The sequence below is a fragment of the Ranitomeya variabilis genome, chromosome 8 (genome assembly GCF_051348905.1).
Source record: "Ranitomeya variabilis isolate aRanVar5 chromosome 8, aRanVar5.hap1, whole genome shotgun sequence".
NCBI classification, from domain to species: domain Eukaryota; kingdom Metazoa; phylum Chordata; class Amphibia; order Anura; family Dendrobatidae; genus Ranitomeya; species Ranitomeya variabilis.
The window spans coordinates 36,614,200-36,622,996 of NC_135239.1; the positions used below are offsets into that span (position 1 = coordinate 36,614,200).

Sequence of the window (8,797 nt, forward strand, 5' to 3'; positions counted from 1 at the left end):
AGGGAGAATACTAAAGTTGCGCAATGAGGAGAGCCCACTTGTGCCAGACAGGCACTGGCAGCTGCCAAACATGGACCTCAGGGTTAGGGCAGTGACAGGAGGAAGTGGGCACCTCTCCCAGGTCAGGTGGTGTAGACAGCGGACCAGAAAGAGGACTGCACCAAGCCACCCAGTCAGAGCGCAGAGCGGCCGCCAGAGGGCGGAGCTGTGCTCGCTGCCCATCCCGCATACGTTACCGTTATACCGGAGACCCCTCTCCTCTTACCGGGAGCCGCCAGCTCAGGTCCCCGCCGCTCTATCCGCCCTCCACACAGGCTTGCTGCTTGCTCCCGAGTCCTGCGGGCGGTCCCCGGTTCCGTACCGCTCCGGTTCACTTTGTCCCCGGCCGCACGTTTGCAGTTACTACGTCCCCCTCCCTCCTGCTATCACTCTTCTCTCTTTCGTTCTTCCCGTGTGCGCGGCCACGAGGCGCGCTCCCTCCAACGACGTCAGCGAAGGAAGCAGGCGGGAGCGCGGCGCCTGAGGGAGGTGTCGGGAGCGCGCCCCTGAGGGAGGTGTCGGGAGCGCGCCCCAGAGGGAGGTGTCGGGAGCGCGCGCGGCCGGCCTTGTTCTCGGTGCCGGCTGCTGCTGCGGCTCTCAGGACGGAGCTCTCATCTTGGCCACGTTCACATTTACATTTTTTCCCCTCAGACTTTTTCTCTGCAATAAAAAAACCCCCCGCGAACTTATTGATGTATTTTTTGCTAAATGTAATAATCCCCCCATTGTTTACTTCTATTTCCTTCCGTGGTACGACTGAAAAAAATAGATATTTCTGACTTCACTTCTTTTTAATTTATTTTCTTGGTTAAATAATTGTATAATGTGACAGATCAGGCTGCGGTCCCACCCTGAGCTTTGGGGTGAGTTTTCATGTTGCAGATTTTCTTACATTAATTTATTTTTTTCCCAGAATTACCCAACATCAAAACGTGGGAGCGTAGCCAGTGCCACACCGAACGTTCATTATTTGTATTGGGGGATTATTAAAACTTGATTTTTTATTTATTTTAATTTTTTTTAAACTTTTACCTCTTTTTCTTTATTTTTCGTCCGCATTGGGGGACTTGAACCTGCGATCGTTTCATCATTTGCATAATTTCCGCTCCCAGCACTGGAGAATCCTAACAATGCGCACACTGCACACTGTAACGATTCACACGTCTGCAGTCAGTCTATGTTACATCCTCAGGAGCCGGGCATATTCCCAGCCACATTCTGACTAGACGTGCCGACCTTGCTCATTATACTTGTACAGTGCAGGTCTAGTCTGCATGCAGCCATCCATCCGCACCCGGCACTGGAGAATCCTGACAATGCGCACACTGCACACTGTAACGATTCACACGTCTGCAGTCAGTCTATGTTATATCCTCAGGAGCCGGGCATATTCCCAGCCACATTCTGACTAGACGTGCCGACCTTGCTCATTACACTTGTACAGTGCAGGTCTAGTCTGCATGCAGCCATCCATCCGCACCCGGCACTGGAGGATCCTGACAATGCGCACACTGCACACTGTAACGATTCACACGTCTGCAGTCAGTCTATGTTACATCCTCAGGAGCCGGGCATATTCCCAGCCACATTCTGACTAGACGTGCCGACCTTGCTCTTTACACTTGTACAGTGCAGGTCTAGTCTGCATGCAGCCATCCATCCGCACCCGGCACTGGAGGATCCTGACAATGCGCACACTGCACACTGTAATGATTCACACGTCTGCAGTCACATTACTCTTTAAGGGTAAGACATTTTTTCATTCTTGCATCCGAAAAAAAATTAATAACATTGATGGTAAAAACGGACACTGGGAACCAAAAATGGATGAAAATTGGATAAAAAAACAGTTCAAGCGCACAAAAAATTAGGCCTTACCCCGCACTGTAGTTGTTACAGAGAAACGGTTCGCTATAACGGAGCTTCTGCACATTGGGACAGATTTATTAACGCTGCCGCTGCATTTTGGAACGTTCCAAAGAAATCACATTTTGTGCCATGTTCAGTTGTTGTTGTTTTTTTGCACAAATTGTGACTTTTTGGTTTTCAGTTTATCCCAAAATTTGGAGAATGAAAAAAGAAAAGCGTGTGCATAGTCCGGTGCAGAAAGTAACATTCCGCATGATTCGTGGCCGATACAATGTTTTATGATGAAAATGTGAATATAGTCGGGTATACGGACGTCTTCCAAAACCTCTATGCAGTTACCTAAGTTTTGGGGGTTTTTAGTTTGTTTTTCCGTGGCCCTCCCAGTATAAAACACTACATAAAACGCCTTCTCCGAGCACATTCGCTCATCACTATTGGTAAACAGATTCTGGGAAGAATTCCACGCTGCATTGTTGCTTCATCGTTCATACATTGCAGCTTTTTTTTTTACATTTGCAATATACAGAGATGGAGCAGATTTCTTTTGTAAACCGAAGCCGGCGGCCTCCTGTGTATTAGCCCTGGATGGGTAATCTGCCCCCAATTCAAGTGTTTGTCCAGTGTAATGTAAACCAGGGCCAAGGCCCTTCTGTTGTGAGATCACCGCATCTGTTCAGCTCAGCCGACGACACGTGATGATTCTGCAGCCGAGACACGGCCATTTTTATTGATTAGTAGAAGTGGTTGTAAGGCCGCAGTTCCACTTTTTGGATTTGTTGTGATGTCTTGACTCTATTTTTTGGAAAACTAAAATAAAAAAACATGCAAACTAAAGGCAGAAGTACACATAAGATGAATGGCGTCCAAACTGGCTGATTCTGGTGGGACTGGCTGTCCATCCCGTGTGTATGGTGGTGTCCTAACTTTCCTTTGATGGGAGATGTCAGGGAACAGAGGGGTCAGGCGGTTTGAATTGCAACATACACATTAGACTAAAAGTCTAGATTACTGCGGGATCGGTCGTCAGTCTGTGTACAAGGGCCTACCGACTTTTTTTTCCGATAGATGATGTCAGTGGAGAAAAGGATCTGGCCTGTCACATTTCCAGTGGCCGATCCTTTTGCTCTCTGGGAGATCAGCTACGAATAGCGGAGCCTGTGATCTCAGTAGAAAACAGGAGAAGGTGGCTGAGCCGCCGAGCGTTCCTGTCTATGGAGGCGTTGGCGGAGATTGATCTTGAGTGATATATACTATATATACAGTGATATACTGTGTATAGTGAGCTTAAAGGCTCATGCAGACGTCTGTGGAAATCGATCCAAGATCAGACCGCAATGCTCAGACTGGCCGTGACTCTCCCAACCCGAGTGTCACAGCCTCATAGAAATACATGAAGCCGTCACGCTCAGGTCACGGCCAATCCGTTCATTAGTTCCTGATTTCTGACCATTTTGCTCAGACATCTCCATGAGTGTTTTGGGAGCAGAGGGGTCTGGCAGCCGCTCGTTCCCTCTCCGCAGTGAGGACACATATATGTTAGGCCTACTGAAACTCTACAAAGAGCTAGAAGACGTGGAAAGGCAGAAGCACCTAAGGAATGTGAGACGTCTTTTGCAAGAGGTGTGTTTAGAGAGACTTTTGAAAAGTAAAGTTACTGGGTTGGTCTCAAACAACAAGAGATTACATTCCAGAGAGTGAAGGCTGCAGACAAGGATCAGATGTTTTGGTCACAGATAATATTACAGGCCCATTAGACTTAGGTCGTCTGAGCCCACCGATATCAACGGGTTTGGCCTACAGTCTAATATGTATGGGGGCCCTGGATTGTTGGGGGAGATGTCGATGGAGCATGTCCAATTTCAGACTGCCGATTACTCCGCTTTCCGGTCGGGAGACAGTTCTCGTCTGGTGACCGCACGCTCAAAGAGAACGCAGGAGCACTCGGATAAATGAACACTCCAGACGAATAACTGGCCAACAGCTGTCTAGTGTGCATTGTGGGCTTAACCAGTGCACACAGATAGACAGTGAAAGACACATACACATTAGGGTGCTTTCACATTGCAAGGAGGGGCATACGTCCGAAATCCCTGCAAAATGGGGTTCGGATGCATCCGCCAATGGAGGCATAGACCGTAATGGTGAAGGATGAGCAAACGTGCGCTCTGCCATGCATCGTTTTCAGGAGTGCGCGCGTACTGGAGGCAGATACTCAGACGTACTAGACTGCGTCTGAGTGTCCTCCTCCTGTAGCCGTACACTTCCGAAAAAAGGACACAGCAGAGGGCACGTTTGCTCTTTCGTCACCATTACAATCTATTGGTCCCATTGGCGCATGCATCTCGACCCCGTTTTGCTTAGGATTTCGGACGTATGGCCCGATGGGGGCACAGAACGCAATGTGAAAGCACCCATAGACTGAACTTGTCGATATCATCGGAAATTGTTTGATAGTCTAATGTGTTTGGGGCTTCCTGACTCTCCCCCAATAGATAATATCGGAGGATAGAAGGCCAATTGTAGATTGCAAATCCTTTTTTTCTGGGAGATAAGCCACTGCCAAAGGAGTCTGGCAGCGACTTTCTCATAAAGAAGACTGAAGTGTCTCTGGATACAACAGACTCAGGAAAGATAGCCATCGGCCAAACACTTCCCCGGCTGACAGCTAGCAATTGTGTAAGGGGGGCATCATATATGTATATCACTGCAAACAGTATTATCAGAAATTCAACCAGATTGAAACCTTGCAGGCAGTGGTAACAAGCTGCTCTACACATGAGATATTTATGAACAGATAAATGGCAAATCCAGATAAAATTGGACAAATCTGATGATGCTACACATCAGATTATCAATAATTGGTACTAAGGACCTCCATACACTTTAGATAATGCTCATCCAATTTCAGAGGGATGAGACAATCATCTAATGTGTATGTGGTAGTTTCTTGGAACTTCACCTCTGCCCAACTCTGCCCAGATAGATTTTATCAGGGGACAATAGGATCAGACCTGTTGAATCACAATAAGCCACCACCACATTAGATCAATATTTGTCAGTAAAGAAGATTTCATGGGACCAGAGGTGGTCGGGGCGGCACATCATCCCACAGATTATATTAGGGGAGATAACACTTTGAATTTTAACTCTCAATCCTTTTGTTCTCCCACTGGGTAAATCTCAGTACACAGCAGATAAGTGTCGGCTGATCGATTGTTGAATGAGCCCTCGAATGTCTTTTTTCTCCATTGGTAAGTATGAGAAATTGGCTGGTCCAGATAACCAGTGTAACGAATCTCACACCCTCAGACATTTTTCTATCTGGAACAACTTTCCTATCAGACTGATGTTTGATTAAAAAAAAAACAGATATTTGAAACATATTGTGCGGCATCTCCTTTGTTCTAAGTCCTAGAAAATAGTTAGAAACTCACACGCCCACCAAGTGAAAGCAGTGTTAAGTACAGTATGTACCCTATTTTTCAGACTATAAGACGCACCCCAGGTTTAGCTACGGTAGCAGAAAATAGTAAAAACATAATTCCTACTAATAAAATGTTTTCTGGCAATGTAAAGAAATGGAGAGGTTAATAACACTCATTTTCTCATTTTAATGCATTAGCGTAGAATAGGTAGTAGATCTGTTAGTGTTTCTCGGCAGAATGTGTATTATTCACATACAACTTTACAACAGAAAAAATATTTATAGAGAAAGCATCACTGCATAGCATGCACACCATCCAAATGATAACAAATGCATAAGAAAAAATATAAATATAATTTATTAATGCGCTGAAAACACACCAAACAATAAATAAAACATACTTAAAAACTGACACAAAACATAACAGGTTGAATCATATACAAAATAAGGCAACCACCAAAACCTGACTAAACTGGCTCATATGATAGAATCCCGTGTGGCCATAACAAGGTAGAAGCCACTAATAAGGATCTAACAAAGGGAAGTAAATATATATTTGGGAATATATTTACTTCCCTTTGTTAGATCCTTATTAGTGGCTTCTACCTTGTTATGGCCACACGGGATTCTATCATATGAGCCAGTTTAGTCAGGTTTTGGTGGTTGCCTTATTTTGTATATGATTCAACCTGTTATGTTTTGTGTCAGTTTTTAAGTATGTTTTATTTATTGTTTGGTGTGTTTTCAGCGCATTAATAAATTATATTTATATTTTTTCTTATGCATTTGTTATCATTTGGATGGTGTGCATGCTATGCAGTGATGCTTTCTCTATAAATATTTTTTCTGGTTTTGTTTATCACTGCTTTTTGCACCCTCCGTACCTATATTATATTATATGGCTGTGCGCCTTGTTTCTATTCTAATACAACTTTACAACACGCACATTATGTAAACTCTGCAGTGCACACATATACACAGCACTGCTGCACATACAATAGATTCACCCACAACTCTGCTACATACTGCTCTGCTAAATGTGCCCAAATTTTTGCTACATACTGAACACACACTACATCAACATACATAGCTTTGCTACATACACACAGGCTCTGCTGTACACACCCACCTCTGTTACACACAGCTTTGCTACATGAACGCACACAGTTTTGCTACATACACACACAGTTCTACCTGCACACAGCTCAGCTACATCAATACACACAGCCTTGCTAAATATATACACAGGTCTGGTACATACACACACAATTCTGCTATGTACACACACAGAGCTCTCCTAGCTACACACAGCTCAGCTACATCAACACACACAGCTTTGAAACATACACACAGCTCTGCTATGTGTATAATCACAATTCTGCTATGTACACACACAGCTCTACTACTTACATACAGCTCAGCTACTGGTCATCAAAATGCACATGTAGCTTTGCTACAAACACACACATACCTCAGCTACACACACCCAACTCTGATACTTACACCCCTGCTACATACACACTGTTCTGCTACCTACACAGAGCTCAACAGCATCAACACACACAGCTTGGCTACATACATACATAATTCTGCTACATACACACAGCTCTGTTACGTACACACAGCTCAGCTACATCAACACACACAGCTTGGCTACATACATAATTCTGCTACATACACACACTGTTCTGCTACCTACACAGAGCTCAATTACATCAACACACACAGCTTGGCTACATACACACATAATTCGGCTACATACACACAGCTCTGTTACCTACACACAGCTCAGCTACATCAACATGCACCCACAGCTCTGCTATATCAATACATATACAGCTCAGCTACAGCAACACACAAAGCTTTGCATAGTCTCTCAGTAATGGCAAAGGATGCAGTGTCAGCATTCTCGTCGATAATAGGAAGATGTCTGTTCACACTAAAAAGTGCGTCTTATAAGCTGAAAAAATATGGTAGTTTCAAACTAATAACTACTGATAATGCTACAATTGGTGAAGAAGCTCCCGATCAGACTTTTTCATGGGAGATGTGAAGAATTTCTTATATGCTGATTTACTGAATATTTTTGCTTGTCTTTTTCCTGTATATCATTCATATTTTCACTGCAGAGCAATAGGGTGTGTGCTGCTCACTATTACATAGCACCAACAGGATATTATCTAGAGTTTTCCAAAGAAACAACCAGGCCAAGTACGGTAAATGGAATTTATTATTATTTGCCATACATCAATGAGATCATTACCAGACATGACTAGATCAGATCTGACACGAGCTTTATGATAATGAGGAGCGCATGGCACCACTTCAGCTATTATAAGAGTATTACTCATAAAATAATACATAATTCCTCAATACAAGGTAAATGTAGATTTATATGCTGCTCATTCAAATTAGAGGGGATGTCCACCTTTGAATTTATTTTTTTTGTATGGTGACAAATGGGGAAAAAAATACAGGTTGATGGGTACGTGACCACTGCAAGCAATGACTGGCTGCTCGGGGGAGTTAGTGTCTTTAAATCTTATTAGGTAATATATAAAGTTATTTGTAGATCTGCTGAATAGCTATGAATGAAACGCTTGCAATCTGGATGAATTACTCCCAGCAGTATGGTAAACGTATATGGGCTGCGCCTGCAGCTAATGGATGCAAAGGAATAAAAATAGTTGTGTTTATTGTGATGTCACTTTTCCCGTCTGTAACATTTCTTGGCAGGCGTTGTTCTTGGGCTGGAAGTGGCAGAAGCGGCATTCTGGTATACTCACTTGTGAGATCAGGATGCCGGGTGACCACTTACTTTTTCCAAGCCAAATAACAAAAATATCAGTCATGAGCAAATGTGGCAAACACTTCAAAAATTGAAGCGTTAAAGGGAACCTGTCACTAGATTTAGGGCAACTAAACCACATGCAAGTTGTTATGCCTCTGGGGATTAGTGACCCAAACATGCCCATCTGATCATTGGGTGTTTAGCCCTTTAAAGGGGTTGTCCAAGACAATTTTTTTTGTACTATGGGCTTAAAAACTAACAGGTAGATGCTAATAGAGACAACTAGCTGCCAGATCTAAGCGGTGCCGCTCCTGCCGGCGATTCAGCTTCGTCAATAGAGAAGCTCTTCCTTTTCCGGGCTGTTCTGTTGATGGAGTGTGACTGCCGGCTCCCCACAGTTAAGCTGCGGGGAGCCGGCTGTCAAACAGCAGTACGTCGACAGTGACGACCCAGTTCTTTTTCTCCTTGGTCCAGGTAAAATGCTTCTGGCGTTGTCTATTGGTCATGAGTGGCCTGACACAAGGAATGTGACACTTGTAGCCCATGTCCTGGATACCTCTGTGTGTGGTGGCTCTTGAAGCAATGACTTCAGCAGCAGTCCACTCCTTGAAAATCTCCCCCAAATTTTTGAATGGCCTTTTCTTAACAATCCTTTCAAGGCTGCGGTTATCCCG

The 8,797-nt window shown here is 44.2% G+C and overlaps 1 protein-coding gene across 3 annotated transcripts in view; it reads right to left on the bottom strand.

The window, feature by feature from the left end:
* Positions 1-497, bottom strand: part of RABGAP1L (RAB GTPase activating protein 1 like) — a 268,486-nt gene extending 267,989 nt beyond the window's left edge. For 2 of the 3 annotated variants that reach the window (XR_013218588.1, XM_077277814.1), the window contains exon 1: positions 266-493. The gene's annotated coding sequence lies outside the window, so the exon portion shown is untranslated. Of the gene's footprint in view, positions 1-265 lie in introns of all 3 variants that reach the window. The other variant, XM_077277811.1, reaches the window with a different exon arrangement.
* Positions 498-8,797: the final 8,300 nt, after the last annotated feature.